The sequence below is a fragment of the Abramis brama genome (genome assembly GCF_963993115.1).
Source record: "Abramis brama genome assembly, chromosome: 25".
Lineage (NCBI taxonomy): Eukaryota > Metazoa > Chordata > Actinopteri > Cypriniformes > Leuciscidae > Abramis > Abramis brama.
Window position 1 is genome coordinate 17054046 of NC_139987.1, and position 17794 is coordinate 17071839.

General features: G+C 36.5%; 1 protein-coding gene across 2 annotated transcripts in view; it reads left to right on the top strand.

Moving 5' to 3' along the window:
• lhfpl6 (LHFPL tetraspan subfamily member 6) overlaps positions 1-17794 on the top strand; it is a 56866-nt gene that overhangs the window by 31421 nt on the left and 7651 nt on the right. The gene's annotated exons all lie outside the window — the stretch shown is intronic.

Sequence of the window (17794 nt, forward strand, 5' to 3'; positions counted from 1 at the left end):
TAATTTGGCTCTTGTAACTGTCCTTTTTACGAGATCTTTATATATGTGAGGCAGTAACAGATCTGCTTATGAAGCGATTGGCCCTGTAATGAGCAGTATATGAGGGGAGGCGGGCCCCTCACGGGCCCTTATGACTTACATCACCCTTTCTTCTTTTGACTTGCCTCAGAGCAGTGACTTTGCTCCATTTCAATGAGATGGGAAATAATGAAGGTTGATTATACGTGACCTCTCTATGAGGGACTGTAGGCAACTGTTCTCTCTTTCATATCCCTTTCTCCTTTGTGCTCTCTTAACTTAACCACACACACACTTTGATACGTACACCAGCTTGCTTTGTGATGTTTTATTCATGGGCAACTAAATATTTCCTGTTTGTAGTTTTTCCTTGTCATAGAAAGCTGTGGCTTTGCTTTGTTTTTTAATCACTTGATACAGTAAGGGCGATAGAGACTTGCTAATTTTGGGGCAGATGCCAGATGCCATATTGGTGTCACATCTTCAGTTTGCCCTTTTTCAGATGGGAATATTATTCATTAATAGGTCGAACTTGTGAAGTCTATTGTTTAACGTTCCTGCATCATGTTGGATTTCCTCTCACACCCACGTCTCGCTTCACAGCACCCGTTGCATGTTTGCATACATCACGCACCCTCCTGAAAGACCGTCGGCTCAGTCTTGTTTTATACACTGAATTTACCATAGGATTTATGGGTTCCGTCTAAATACTGTCAGGATCCTGTCCAATAAGAACACAAGACCTTGAAATGAGTCTTATTCGCTTGAGAGATCTGCCGATATGACTCAGTTGGTCTGGGTGTTTTCTCAATTGCTCTTTAATGTCTTCTTATCACATTAGTGAAATACTGAGGACATATCCTTTCAGAACAGCCAGTTCCTGGGAGATGTTTCACACTTTGCTGTAATGACAATGCCTGATGAGTTTGTTACATTTTGCGAATACAAACATTTTTTGAATTTCTCCCATGCTTTTCCTCCCTTATGCGATGCCTTACTGTCTCTATCACAGGTCTGTTCTCTAATTTTCTTTCCTGATCTTTTACCTTTTTCTCTTAACTGTTGAAGTATTTTCTGCACTGTATGCATTTCACAGTAAAGATGAAAAAGAATGCATTCATTGAACCATATCAATGGCCACTAGAGTCGGTATAACTTTTTTTCATTTTCTGCAGTGGTTGCAGGCAAGACTCTAAAAGGGTTTAACATAAAAAAAATATAAAAAGAGGAATTGAAGACGGAGTAATGATGCTGAAAATTCAGCTTTGTCATCACAGGGACAAATTACTTTTTTATTTTTTTTTATTTTTTATTTGTAATAATATTTCACAATGTTACATTTTTTGCTGTATTTTTGAGCTTGTTGTTGAGCATAAGAGTCTTCTTTCAAAAAAATCTTACAGACCTATTTGCATGTATATCCTCTATAATATAATTGTGAATTCCCCACATTCAGTTCAAGTGACAGAAATGATGCCAACTTATGTCCGGCTGTGACTCAGAATATCACAATCGTTCTGTTTTTGTGGCCCCTTCACTCCATAGATCACGTCATTGTATTTACAGTGGGGAAATCTTATACAACCTTACCCCGAGGAAAACACAAATAAGTCAGGTGGCAGAAACTCTGTGTACAAGTGCTCAAGTGAGCTTTGAGACGTGACGGTTCAGTAATCCAGGCGGCAGCAGTTGTCTTACTGTAATCTTTCACTTCTTGAATGGTAAACTTTCAACGAATACCAACAGTCAATTCAGCTTGGAAAGCATGTATGTTGTCTTTCAATGTTTAATGTTCAATGTTCTCAGAGTTTAAAAACTGCACAACAATATGGTGTTTTACTCTTATCTTTAAGTCATTAAGCAGGATAAGTATGAAAATAATCATTAACTTTTCCAGAGTTGTCCTTGACTTTCCGTCCGGTCACATTGGACTGCAGGGTTTGCCTCCTGATTTCCCTCTGTTAGCTCAGATGTCCAATATGTCACGTTTGTGTGCTGTGTAAATCTCTCTCGTTTAAATCTAGATTGGCAATATTTAATTAGTCACGCTGGAATGTTTCTAATTGGGGATACGACCGGGTGTTGAGAACTGCTGATTTCCGTGTACATTCGTGTGGGTGAACGGAAGCGTGTGCGCTTGAGCGACGTGCCGTGTGTATTTGTAGTTGTGTGGGAACAGGCCTAGCTGAGGGTGTAAACGCTGGTTTTAGCTGACCCGTGCCGACCCCTGGGCGCTTGGAAAGAGACGGATGGAGAGATGAGAGGACGTAGGGTGGTGTGAATGGGAAAGACAGGCAGGATCCAGCTGATGGAGACAGCTGCAACGGCAGGAAGAGACTTACTGGCTCCAGTACGACGAGAAGACCGGTGCACATCTCTCACTATGTCTCACTGTCAGTTTCTCACTGTCTGTCAATCCGTCTGAAAATTCCGTCGACTCATTGGAATGTTTTTGGAATGTTGCTGGAAAATAGGAGAAAATAAGTCTGAGAGAGTGACACTTAGTGAACTGAACGGGGCAGAGGTAAAGGAAATCTGTTTCTGTCCTTCACTGAAATCAATGACAGTTGTAACAGATATTGTCTTGTAAACTTGACACCAATGGGTGTAGCCCATTATGAATGCAGGATGAATTTCAATCCACATTTCCTCCTTTCTAAATGATACGCAAGATTAGAAATCTCACAAGGCCAGCCATGTTTCACCCAAAAATCAAAAAGAAATTATATTTGACATAAAGGACAATGAAGCCTATATTTAAAACCAGTAAAAAAAAATGCGCTGTGATGTTATTTTAATGGTTATTAAGCAAAGTTTCCCCAAATTTTCTTTACTTTAATGTCCCCAGTATTTATATCATTAATGGTGCATGTTACAAGTTTATCGAATGGTTGTGTAATGTATTATTAAATAAAATTCCAGAATATGCCTGTATGATGTACTAGTGTGCATCCATGCGTGCAAATATTGCTTGCAACCCTTTGTGCTATGAAAGAGATGTTTGTAATTATTCCCTTTCAACTTCTTTTACTGAAGTCAATGGCATAGTGAAAAAAATTAAAGGTAGAAACTACCACAGCTTCTTTTAAATGTATGAATTTAAACGTAATGAATGATTGACGAATTTTAAAGTAATGAATTTACAGATGCTAGCAGTACAACTTGATATCAACAGTGTTGAGGGTAACGCGAGTTACGTAATCAGATTACTTTTTTCAAGTAACGCATAGTGAAATGCAAACTCAGACTATTATGCAAACATGCAATAGTTAAATATGTTAACACATACAGTATATACTGTAATCTGTTTTTAATTTTTTGTTTTTTTTTTGTTATTAAAAAACAAAGCCCAGGTGGAAAAAAGTAATGCAAAAGTAATGTAACGCCTCACTTTCAATAAAAATTTTAGTTACTTTTAGGGAGTAACACAATATTGTAAAGCATTACTTCTAAAAGTAACTTTCCGCAACACTGGATATCAAGATGCATTTTTTTATGTTACATGTCCCTATGCTAGTATGTACTTTCCCATTGCAAAGTGCAATTATAGGAATATTTTATTATTTGGAAAATAAAAATGGGTCATTATACAAGATGTGCAATCACAGTTCCAACTGCCATTTTCTATTCTTTCTTGTTATTTGAGTCACACATAATTTAAGGCATATTTGGGAGAGATGATGATAGCATCTCTCCAGATTCCAGAGAAAACAATGTGAGAGCAGCAGGGCACCATCAGTTGGCCAATCTCAACTTTTATAAAGAAACCCACATGGTTTACAAGAAATGATTCCTCCGTGACTCCTTAAGGAAATGACTGGCCACAGCATTGGCCGCCTTGACAAAACTCTTCACAGCTGTAAGGATATGTAGGTCATGGCTTTGACTGGTTTTCGCATGTTTACATTCTTGTGAGAAAAGCGGTGTGCTGCATGACTTCATTTTCAGCTCCACAAAATCTTTGCCTTTGCTTTGTGCTAGTCTGGAATGATAGGTGCTATCTTTGCTCACTTTGCTCGTTGTAGGTCAAGGACAAAATGCAAAGAAACTTGGGGTTGAGATCAAATACATTGGTATGCCTTTTGTGACACTTTTTTTCCCCGTCTTTTTTGTTGTCAGTTTTCAATTTTAAATAAGAATAAAATTGTTGTTTTTATTTTAGTATTGATATTCAGTCATTTTAACCTATGGATTTTGCTATGGATTTGTTGAATATAAAGAGGTTTGTGTTCCCATTGTTTTGAGCATCTGTGTGGGGGTGTGTGTGGCCAGATAAACGAGTCAGGCGGACACGTGCTGGAAGGAGAGCTTTCATTCATGAATTATTCATTGAAAAAAAAAATCTGTCTTCAAATCCAGTTTGATATTTTAGCTTTGAGGCATAAATCTTGAAACCAGCTCACATAATTGAGAAAGGCTGTGATTCACAAGAGAGCGGGGACGTTCAAATCCTCAGATGCTCAGAATAGCATATGCGAGCATGTGGGTGAGTGCAGCGCACGAAAAAGCGTCCTGATACTTTTTCATATTTGCCCTTCTACCATGTCCTCAGTCTGCTTCAGCGTCCCTTGAAAATAGTATCTAGCACTCCTTCTTCCTTCATCATCTGACAAAACTATGAGCAATATGAGACATGGATCTTTTGTTCCAGTTAATGAAAAAAAATGTAAATTCATCATTTACTTACCCTCATGTTGTTTCAAACACGTATGACTTCCACAGAACACACAAAAAATAAGGATCGTTCTATTCCAATCAGTTTCAATCAATGAGGACTAAGGTTTTCAAGCTTCAAAAAATAAATAAATAAATAAAGTAGTTCATTCCATGTCATACAATAGCTTTTGACTGAAATCGACATCATTATTCAGTAATAATCATCCCCTCCAGTGAGCTGTTATCCGCTTTGACTGGATCATTGAGTCAGTGAGTTGATTTGAGAACTGGATTAGTCTGATTCTTGAACATGATTCAGACATCTTTTGTGAAATGGATCAACCGATTAATCCAAAATCAACTGAAAAGATCTGAATCAAACCATTTCTTAAACTTTTATATTTGATCACCTCCAATCTTTAATTCATGGTTACAACCTCCTTTTTTTGTAAAATAATTGAGATATTTATGGTTTGGTTTGCCGTTGAGTTGAAACAATGGCATTTTTCCAAGGTTTGGAACTACATGAGGGTGAGTAAAGATGACAGAATTTTAATTTTCCTGTGAAATATCGCTTTAATTTCTCATTACAAAGTTTTTTCTTATCCAGTAGGGCAAGAGCTAGACGTTATTAACTTTTCACAAATTTGCACACTCACATTTGAACAAAGCCAACTTTCTATGGATAAGTGAACAAAGGATCCTCTGTGTTCAAGAACTTTGAGAAGTTCCATGTCTGACTTGGCTCAGTCCACTTCCAGCGCTGCATGGTCCCTCTCCGGCCCGGCTCCCTCCCTCAGATTGGAATGCAGGTCTGCATTCTCCTTAGGGCAATCATACTGGAATGTTCCAGGCTTCCAGATGGTCCTCTAAGGTCCACGACTGTGGCAGCAGAGACATTCTTTGGCTACAGTAAAAGAGGAAATAAATGTTTTTTTCTCCTAACTTGGAGACCGATCCAAAAGCGTGGCAGAGGGAGATTTTTTTGAGGATAAAGCAGAAGAGAAGAAAGGCTTGGATTCACACAGATGGCACATGCACGTTTGAAGGAAGCTCAGTAGAGAAGGGTTTTCATATTTTGCAACCTGAATGTGTTATCTCTGAGGAACCATTAGAGCCTTGATGGATTTTTTTTCAGTCTGTTTACTGCTTTCTTGAGTTTGAATATTTTTTTAGTTTTTTTTTTACAGCACTGTAACCTGCAGTTTCTGTTGAAGCTGATGTAGTGAAAATTCTGTCATTTACTCACCCTCATGATGATCTTTCTTACATAGAAGAAGAACAGAGAACAAAGAATGTGTCTGCTCACTTTTTTATGCAGTTACAGTGAATGAGGACTGGAGCTTTCAAGCTTCAAACAGGACAGAGAAGCACCAAAACATATCATAAATATATCATGAAAGTGCTCCATATGACTTATTTATTATATACTGCAAGTCTTCAGAAGCCATGCGATATCTTTGTATTATGAACAAAACAAAACAAAAATAAGACTTGATCTCCTATTCTAGGAGTCTTGCGACCGAATCATTGAGTTTACATTGAGAGTGAGTTGAACGATCTGGATCTGATTTGTGAACAGATCATTCACACTGCTTTTGTGAACTGGATCAACCGATTTATTTACTCAGACTCAGAAGAACAATTCGTGAATGTAATTTCAGTAAATAATGAATTAAATTTGTCTTCTCAAAATAAACTATTATATGAGTAATAGAGTAGAGACAAGGATATATATTTTTTTTAAAGAAATTAATACTTTCATTTAGCAAGGATGCATTAAATTGATCGAAAGTGACAGAAAACACATGTATTATAATGTTACAAAAGATGTTTATTTCAAATAAATGCTGTTATTTTGAACTTTCCATTGAAAGAATCCTGACAAAATAGAATCCAGAAAAATTTTAAGCAGTTTTCAACATTAATAATGGGAAATGTTTCTTGAGCACCAAATCAGCCTTTAGAAAGATTTCTGAAGACTGGGGTACTGAAATTTTCAAATTTTCAGACCTCTTTCAAAAACATAAAAAATGTGTTATAAGGAAGAAAGAAAGTCATACAGGTTAACAAAGGGTGAGTAAATAATAAAAGAATTGTAATGTTTGAGAGAACTATTCGTTTAAAAGGGAACTTGGCTACTATCATTTTAAATAGCTGAGATATTAGGTTCCTCTAAACAGAACTCCAGCATTCTTAATTCATTCCCTGCCTCACACCAACATTGTACAGGTTTTTCTGCAGTGTGATTTTAAAGGTCCCGTATTATGCCCCTTTTCACAAGATGTAAAATAAGTCTCTGATGTCCCCAGAGTGTGTATGTGAAGTTTCAGCTCAAAATACCCAACAGATCATTTTTTACAGCATGTTTAATTTGTCATTTTTTGGGGCTCAGAAAAACGCGCTGTTTTAGTGTGTGCCCTTTAAATGCAAATAAGCTGCTGCTGGACGACCCAGGGGGCGGAGCTTCGTGAGCTCGCGTTTAGTCTCTCAGGACAATTTCATCTCACGGAATGATGATAATATCAGAAACACTAAGTAACGGTGTTCATTTCGAGTCGGACAATAATACAGAGTCAGAGTGCTGTATAGAGATGGAACAGGTATAGTTTAGTATAGTTTACGGTTATTATAACGTATTTGTCGTCTGCTTGTATGTATCCATTATTTATTAATAGCCTACAAGTCTGCTGTTTCGGACCAGGTCCGAATGATGATCAAACATATACTGATGAGTTTAATAAAGTTTATTGTACATCACACAAAAGATGAAGCGTCAGTTTTACTTCAGAAAATCACCGTAAGAGCTGAGTAAACACAGTAAGTTATAAGAAGTGCGCAAGTACATAAACGAATTTCAGTAGAGTTGAGGGAGCATTCCTGTGGGCGGAGGTTAGTCAAAAAACGGTTCTAGTGACGTCATTAAAGAAGGAAGTAGAGGGATGTAGTCCAAACGAGCCGTTCGATGTAGGCGACTTCTGTTAAATAAAATATCTCGCTTGGCATTGAACTTTGAGCTTTGTAATTTTACAGATATTATTTATACTCTAACAACAACATTACACACTAACTAAAGTTTGAAACATGGGATCACGAAGAACGGGACCTTTAAAAGTAACAGGCTTTTGGAATAATTCTGCGTTTATGTTCATGAAAACATTCCCAGCTGTTGGCTGTTATGATGGTAAATGAATTCATGAGCTTAGGACACAGCAGTGGCCTTTTTCATCTATGTTCTTTTCTCTCACCATTTCATGCCTTCCTCAGTCTCTGGCTGATTGAAATAAGAGTTATGGTCCGTGTAAGTCTGTGGTGGTCTATAATGGTGTGTGATGACAGTGCGGCTTTACATCATGTGCACGAGGCTGATAGCAGTGGCTGGCCGCCCGCTTGAGCCGAGCTCAGGACTGTCAGTCACGTCTAGGGATTGAATGCCAAGTTTTATGATGGAACTCCGTTCGGACACTTTGGTCTAGCTGCTGGCCCAACTACTTTATTAAATGGATATTTCACCCAAAAGATTCTGTGTCTTTCCAAACCTGTAAAAAATTGTGGAACACAAAATATGTTTAACAGAATTTTAAAAGTTTAAACCAGTTGGAATAATAGTTTTGTAGTGGCTTGTTATTTTACTCTAATGTTCCTTGTTGGTCTAGCTCAAAGGTTAAACATAAAGACTATCCCTGTCGGGGTCAGCTGGAGCGAAAGGGTCGTCTGGAGATCGTTGACCCTTTTTTGCCTTCTCACACGTTACTGTCATGGTATTTTAGTCATGCTTTGTCGGTCTTTTGGTAAAAGAATTTTCAGAAGAACAAGTCAGAAGATGCTTTCGAGAGGGACACAAACCACTGTGTTCAAAGGAAATCTTTGTTTTGTTTTGACTGTGGCCCAAGAACACTCTAAATTAGCAGCCTTGGTTTGTCCTCAAATTTACTTTACCATTTTATTTTACAGGTCCCTTTTGTGTCCTCGCTTTGCTGGCACATTCTCATGCAGACTTTAACAAACAGCAGCTAATTCGTCACGAAAGCTGCCAAAAAAAGCCAGTCATTCATGGAAAATTCCATCTGTAACAGCAGGTCCGAGCCGGTGCAGGTCCGTCTCTGTTTTCACAGTGTTGGGTTGTGATAAGACAGGACTGCACATAAACATCCACTTGCCAACTCACATATAAGATAAAACAGGATGTCTGAATTTTTAGAAATGGTTGTAATTGCTATGAAGAGTTCCAGATTGTAAGTATGTGAGTTGTGGAACTTTCTGTCTACATTCTGACCAGTTGACTTGGCAACAATAAAATCAACAATGACATGACTAGCCCTGGCAGCGATAACCCTTCATCCCTGGCAGGCCACTTCACAGATTGTGCTGTGGTAATTGAGATGTAATATGCCTAGTGCAGTTATATATAGATTGGAAAGTGCTTGGTGGTGAAAGTCAGATGAGGAGAAGACAAGCTTATTTATGTGCTAGAACTTCCTCCTTTACAAACATTGCACTCCACAATCACTTTGCTATTGACAAATGGTTTGATTAGTTTTCACCGTTTTAGCAAAGTCTTCATATAAAGCTATGAATCACAAAAGGTCAGTGATTTTACTCTGTTAACTGGGGTAAAAGAGCTAATAAGTGATAAATTACTGATATTAAATTTATGCACTTTTTGTTTAAACAAGTAAAAAATAAAAGATTAAAACCAATAATTTTAAACTCTACAGTGAGTTTAGGCATCACAATAGTATTGTACCGTATTAAAGAATGGATATTCATTTTGATGTTTGCTTAGGATTACATTGTTTTTAAAGGTTAACTTTAAGTGAGTGTTATCTAAATGTAAAAAATAGAGTAAATGAGCATGTTCAATTAAATAACATTTTATAGTGGTTGATATTGTTTAATTTATACAAGACAAAACTAATATCGGAAGATAACCAATATAGTATCAATATATTGTGCTTTCCTTGTCACTTTTACACACACCATTGAACTAGAGGGTTCTGGACGGTTGCTAGGGCATTTCTAATATGGTTGCTATGGGGTTTGGGATGGTTGCTGGGTTATTTAATAACCAAAGTCAAAAGTGCCCACCCATGATATTCTGGTCTCTATATGGCTATTTTCTTTAACCTGATTTTGTCCACCACCTAAAAAATTTTCTTCTGGTTTCTTGTTTAATACACACCCATTATACATACAAATGCTTTTATTATCTTGTAGTTCTAGTTTCTGTATCTTCTAATACACTGCCGCAGTCACATTCTCTGAACTCTTTTTTTGGCCAGCTTTATAACAGAAGGCTTGTTGTTGTTGTTGCAAGTTCAATAGACAATGCGTCATTTGAAAGCTATTGATTTTCCATTTTGTAACTGTGCTTTAATTATATTTTTAGAAAGTAAATGCAAAAAACATCTCGCCTCAGTTTTCCTTTAACCTCTGGAAATGATATTGGATTTGAATCACTGCAAAAGACAGACTGCATCAGTAATGCAATACTTACATTGATTTCTTTTGGCGAGAAGTAGAAGACGGACAGGAGTGGTAGAGAGTAATCAGAAATATAACATTCTTCAGTGTGAAACTAGGGCCAGCGGTTTAACATATTTAGAAGTTATTTTTTTGTTGCTTATGAAGGACTGTGTGGAGCTGAATGGACAAGCCAGTTTATGCTCAACCCCACAGAGTAAGAGGATATTGTTTATTCAGTGTCTATTCAAAGCCACTGACTCTGGGTTTTATGCCTCAACCCACTGAAACTATAATACACTAGTAGAACTAGTTTTAGACACTAGTAATGGAACACATTTAGACACATTTCTTTTATAGAAGATGGATAATGTAGATGACTTAATCAGTGTTTGACTACACACACAAAAATCAGTGAAATTTACAGTAAAAAAAACGTCAGTTGCCAGAAATTTACTGTAAAAAAATACAGTATCAACATTTTAGGTTTTACGGATTTAACTTAAATTTATAGTTTAAAAAAAACATGATATAATGATAATATAACTGATGTAATGTTAATATACCAACCTATTGAAGCACTAATATCTATTTCTGTTTTGTACCTAATACACTAACAACCACCAATAACAGGTTAGAACAGGAGTCCAGAACTGTTGTTACTGATGTTGAACTGATGTTATCACAATTTAAATAACGTCTGACTGTACATGAATCATTACTTCTCATAAATCACTGGTCACAGATCAGACATTAGAATTAACATGGTTACTTAAGTTGTGGCATTACTGTCGGGTCCATATCTTACAGTAAAAGTCTTTTTGCCGAAATTGAGACTGATTTACCAAAGAATCCACAGTGAAATGTCCTGAACAAACAAATAATGCTCTACTGAGAAATTCACAATAAATAAGTACTCTCCTAGCATTAGGATCCTTTCGAAGGTAATGTTATTTTTAATCCAGTGATCCTGTATCACTATTCTCTCGGGGCCAAAGATGCGATAAAGTAAAAGTAGGCATTGATCTGATTCTGCAGAGGCAGGCTTTCATTGCACTATTACATAATAATGTGACAAAATCCGAAATGAGTAATTTTCAGAGCTTGGTTTCATCAAAAGCTGTTTTTGGACTAATGATTAAGTTTTGCATTCTAAAACTTAGAGGATGTTTTAGAGGATGACCTCTTACATGTCAAAAGATCAAGGAAAATTTTATTCCTCAATTCATGACCCCTTTAAAAATGCATATAGCACGGGAATTGAAGATCAGATTTATAGATCAGCTCCACTCACAAGATTGATGAGACTTTTTTTGCCTTTCTATTAGAGCTACGGAAGGAGAAGGCAGTTCTAGGAGATGTCCAGGATGTGGTTTTTAGTGTTTTGTGCAGCCTAAACATGAAATAATTGGGACGTCTCACTGTTTTTTCAGCATCTCAGCAGACAAGACAGAGTGTTTAACTTTCTGTCTTCACCAATTGTTTGAGAGCCAATTTTACTTACTTGTTTGAGATCCTATTTTAATAGTTCCACTGTTTTTTTTGTCTGGTCGTAGCTCACTGAAAGTCACGGTCACCTTCTCAAGCTGAAGAAAAGGACACAGTATTGATCATGACGGGACACAGATCAATAGGAAGATAATCACTCTTGACCCCAGTGCCTCTGTGACCTGTAAGAGGGCATGCTTGGTTCTTTGTGCTGATAAAAATGTAGAGAGACATAGTAAGGAGAGGTTTTGTTTGTTTGATTTATTTTGTGTGTTCTAGAGCAGGGAAGGTATCATAGTCTCAGGGGGGGACGACAAGTCATAGTCTGTTCTTTGAACTCCTGGTACAGCTGTCACAGCACACTGTGACACCCTAGTATGGCAGCGTAGGACAACCTGTGATGGATGATTTTTACACACACACACACACACACACACACACACACACACACACACACACAAACAAACACACACACACCAATTCTTCACATGAGCAGTGGACTATAAACTAGAGATTTAATTTTCTAGTTGGCAGTCTTTCCATGATTTGTAACCAGAGTTTTCTGACAGTAGGTGTGTGTGCATTTTGCATCATTTTAGTGTTGCTTGCTTGGACTTATTGCTCATACTCAGGGTTAGGGATTTTAACAAACCCTTAACCATAACCATTGGCACATAACAAATACCTATTTAGTGCAAATCATGCTGCTTAAATATATAAAAAATATACTTTTTTTATTATTTTTTATTATTTTATTTATAAATTTGTACATTTTGTTTTGTAACCAGCCAGAACACCCTAGCATCCACCTAGCGACGTGCTAAAAACCACCAAGAGAGAAACTATGAATAATGGCTTCCGAAAATGTAATAATCTATAGTCGATCATTTATTCTGAAGAACTTTATCCTTCAGAATAGCATGTGACACTCCTTGTCAAACTCCCCTTCACCCATATATCTCATTTTAATATCATCATCTATGTTTCGCTTAAAAATGTATTTTCTTTTCCTCTTTTACTCTCTATTTGTCTCATCAAGCTTTGGCGTATCTTTGAAGTCAATGTTCACATCTTCATTAATGTTTCTTATTGAAACCTCTGGGTCTGTTTATTTCACAATAGGTTTGCATGCTATTATTTCCTGATTTCATTTTACAAAAATATCACTGGTTTTATAAACTGAGGGACAAAAGAAATCCAGTTCACCCTCTATTGCTATATAGGTGAGATATTTTTTCATTATTATTATGGCAGAGTATCAAGCCCTGAATATTACACAGGGGAAAGAGAAAGCGAAATTGTATTAGGGTATCTTGATATCATCCCACTGCAATCCATTTCCTCTGAGCTTAACTGGGATTTTCTTTCCCACATCAAAGCTGATGATGACTCTACTTGTGATGCATGTCTCCTAGGCGGTGACCTTGAATTCTCTTTTTCTCTCCTTTTAGTAGGTATAACCGGTTGTGATGAAGAGTAAATTACTGTTCTCCTTCCTAATGTGGCACCTCACTTCATGCTGGCATTTTTCATTAGTATGATACTGGGAGTGATTTTTCACACCTCCTATCCACCTTTACATGTTTTCCATAACTCTTTGATGTCATTCGTTCCCTTCTCTTTTTACCCTTCAGATTCCTGCTCCGCTGCTCTTCCATGATCAAAGCTCCTTTTCTATATTAAATCACATCTTGAAAGGGAGAAGATATTAAAAGGGTCCAGACTTTTTTTGCATGGCAGAAACCTTACATGTGAGCTATTAAAATCCCATTTAAACAAATTAAAAGGCAGGGATCATTTAAAGTGTACTGGATTAGATTTGAATTAAATGTGGACCTGCATTTAAGGTATTAAAAAAGCCTTTAAAATACCATCTTGATATGTAGAGATAGCTATAAGTAAGCAATGTGTAGGTTGATTCCCACAATTAAAGTGTGAACTGGCAAATTCAAAACATTGCATTGTTTGTTTGTGCTGTCCAACCTGCCCGACAACAGAAACGTTGGCTCAATCAATGGCATGAGTTTGGGGTGGAGCTATCTGTTTGGCTGACCAATAATAGATGGCTGAAACAGTCATTATTTGTTTGCAATTATGTTTGGTAATTGGAGCCTGATAATGTTAACATTAGTTTATTAGCTTCAAATGGGATAGTTCACCCAAAAAATGTAATTCCATCATTATTTACCAACCTTTGTGTGTGTGTGTGTGTGTGTGTGTTTATATTGTAAAAGTCAACGGGGTCCAAAGTTGTTGGACAAAAACATTATTTTATGAATTTTATCAACAATATCATTTATGCTCAACATTTGTACATTACAAGTTTGTAACAATACAAATACATTCAGTAAATTATGCCAGAACTGTTATTTTTGGGTGAACTATTCCTTTAACATACAAGCTTCATGGGTAATGAGTGAAGTTTATTTATTTACAGTTTATCTATTTATTTATTACACTTCTAAGAGCTTCTTCTAGAACAATGGAACTCTGTTCTTTTTCTGAGAACCTTGCGACTGTCATTTAACATCTGGTATTGATAGAAGTTGTGGGTCTTTTGGGAAGGTTCCTCCCATCGGTTCTTTTTCTCAACTCTCTCCTGCTGATTCCTGAATGACGTCTTCTCCTCTGTGTGGGAATGCACTGTGTTGTAACTGCATCCAGATGTTTCCAATGTTGACTTCAACCAAACTCAATAAACTTTCCATTCTCTCTAGGGTTAAAAAGAAAATCAACACTCAACATCTGCAAGAACGTTATGTTGAAACTAGTGAAATCATTGTGGTGTTGAAAGCAAGACTCTAGAAGCACTTCAGATCGTAACCTGTTTAAGAAAGACTTTCTGCTTTCTTGTCTCAAAACACCCAGTTAGTGTGCAGGTTAGGACAACAATGCCTTAGTTTCCCCTATTTAATCCTTAATCATAAATCCTGTTCAAGAGTTTATGGGTGGTCTGGGAAAGTCCTCTGCCTTCAGAAAATACTTGGTAGAATAATCAAAATGCATATTTTCTGAAGCAAATATGAGCAAAAAATTATTTCCTTTAGGGTTTGAGGAGATCGATTGGTTTAAAGTCAAATGAATTTGAAGTGATTTGAGGTTAGAAAGATGATGACACAATTTTCAGTTTAAAGCAAATAATCTGTGGAAGGAGCAGCTCAATTGGACTGACCAAACTTGAAACGAAAACTCGTTCTGTAATATTTAACAGGAAGATGGTGTGGAATAGAAATGTTGTGTCATTCTCAAAAGGCTGTTAATTTCAGGTTAGAATTGGCTTTGGTCTGTGTGGATATGATCTTCCACCATATGCTGCCATAATGAAGCCATCTGTGATCAGATCTTCCGGCCAAGATGTCACACACTGATGTTAACAGTGACAGGAGTGGATGCATGAAAATGGGAGACCAAGGTTGGTCATATGAAGCCTTCAGGGCTCCATTTTCATGAGTTTTTCATCTAAATGAGTGACATTAAAGCCAAGAACTGCCTCTGTTATAGGTCTGTTTCATTAGCCAGGGAGAGTTGTTGTAGTCCACCAAATTATATTCCTAATAATTTGTGGCAAAATAAACGTAGGCAACATTGCAGTGTGATTGAAAATCTTTTGTATTTGGTCATTAAATGGATAGCATGCAAGAATGAAAATTCTGTTATGCCAAACCTGTATGACAACATGAAAGAAGATATTTTGGAAAATGTCTTTTTTTTGTCCTTACAATGAAAGTCACTGGGGTTAAAAGTTGTTTTGGACCCCACTGACTTTCATTACATAGGCAAAAACAATTGAAATGTTCTACAACATGTCTTCTTGTGTTCCTCAGTAGGCTCTGCTGATTAATGTGGCACCCGGCCTGGAGCCACATCAAACCTCAGAAGTGCTTGCTCATGAGAACATTAGTGGACTTTGTCTAAACTTGCAGACCTCACGTTGACCCGTTTGTCATGGCCTTTCATCTTTGACCTGACACTCTTTCCTGAGAGAGGCAACAGTAGCATTGCTAAACGTCAGGCTGCTTTTGCAGCTGCTGAGTTTGAACCCTTCAGAAGTCATTAAAGTCTTCTGAAATAACTTTGTTATACTGACCAATTATCTATTGTAAAAACAAGATTAGAGTTTAGACAATAATTAGACAATAATACAAATAATTTTAATAAAATAATTTATGAGAAAAATGTTATGTCTTAGAGGAATGGATCAGATTGAGAGGTGTTTTCTTTTTTTTTTTTTTCTTTTTTTGCAAGCTTTTGGACATTGGCTATTTTCGCAAATGTGACTGCAGATTAATTTCATTATTAGAATATTCAATTATTATAATCATTCAGTATGTTGTTGAAATGTAATACTTTAGTTACTGGTTGGTTTAAACCAGTGTTATTATTAACTAATCTATAGTTTTCATTAGTTGAAGCTGAAATAAAATAAATAAAATATTAGATGAAAAACTTAAACTTAATTAGAAATTAAACTAAATAAGTTAAACTAAAATTAAACTAAATAAGTACTAAAATGTAAATTAAAGCTAAATATATATTTAAAAAAATAATAAAAATTACAAAAGCACATAAAATTACAAAAGCAAACTAAAATTAAAAGGAAACCTAGATATAATTTTAATTCTATTAATATTATTAATTATATGAATATTAATAAAATATTAATAAATCCTATAATATTATATACATAATAATCATAAGATAACACTTAGTGTTAATAATAATAATAATAATAATAATAATAATAATAATAATTAGTGGTTCGAACCACTAACCCAAAGTATAAGCAATGGCAAACGTGAGGCTTGCATTAGCTACAGGAGTAAATATATAAGGCTGTATCTTCAAGTCAGCAGAGATATTTATCAATATGGAAGAGGATTGTCTAGTCCAGTATACAGTCCAAAGTATATCTGAGCGCTTAACAAATGATCAGGCAGAGAGGCTCATCTTTAAGCCAGCATAAGACAATTCTTCTTCCTCCCCAGTCTTGGAGATGCTTATTTTTTTGAGAAGCAGAGGGAATGGAAGTGGGAGGGCAGGAGAGAGCAAGAGTGCAGGGCAGGCATGGAGCCAGATATCCAGTTCATGAAAGAGCTATGATAAAATATCCCAAAGCCTATAAGACCGACTAGCACTGTATGAATGCCTCCCTTCCTCGAAAATGATGGTTGTGTCAGGACAGCACACTCCAGTTCTGAGGAATGGCTTTCAACGTAAGAATGAGGACCGGCTGGGTTTTGTTCTCAATCGAAGCGGTCGCAGCCTGCCAAGGCTTTTTAATAAAGAAGGGCAGATTTATGCCGACATCAAAGTGGGATTCTAAATGTCTGACATTGTTCGTCTACTACCAAACTGTATGGAAAGGGCAGAGCATGATCTATGATAGTGGTATTATCAAACATTTGAAGACTGAGTCTGAAGACACTTCACACAAACCTTAGATTAGCAGATGACTTTCAAGGTCACAAGTTCTACGTAGATTTTTAACCTTGGCTAGCATGTGGCATAATTTGACTAAATAAGTATTTTTGTTTGAGAAATAATGACTTTATAATGGAATTACACACTGGTTACAAATTTAAAGAAAAATGAAAGCATATTTCTTAAAGGAGAAGTTCACTTTTAAAATGAAAATTCTGTCATCATATAATCACCCTCATGTTGTTTCAAACCTGTATGAATTTCTTTCTTCTGCTGAACAGAAAGGAAGATATTTAGAAGAATAACAGTAACCAGGCAGTTTTTGGGTCCCATTGACTTCCATAGTAGGAAAAAAATATACTATGGAAGTCAATGGGACCCAAAAACTGTCTGGTTACTGACATTCTTCTAAATATCTTCCTTTCTGTTCAGCAGAAGAAAGAAATGAAAATATTTGAAAAGTTGAAAATATTATTTTATTATTATTATTGGTTCTTGGCCAAATGTCCATATTTCTTTGATGTGATATCCTCTCTCAGAGAGGATGGGGTGAGTGATTGCAGTGGAGATGAAAGTGGAATGTTTTGACTGCTGTCAGGAGAAGAGCTATGTCTTATCATTGTGTGCTGGAGTGTTTACTGTATCCATGAGTGACTGATACCCACGCGTTCCCGACAGCAGATCTTCGGGATTGTAAGCGAAATGTGAAGTTCAAGTCATTCCTTTTAGATTATGCTGTCCCTTCCTC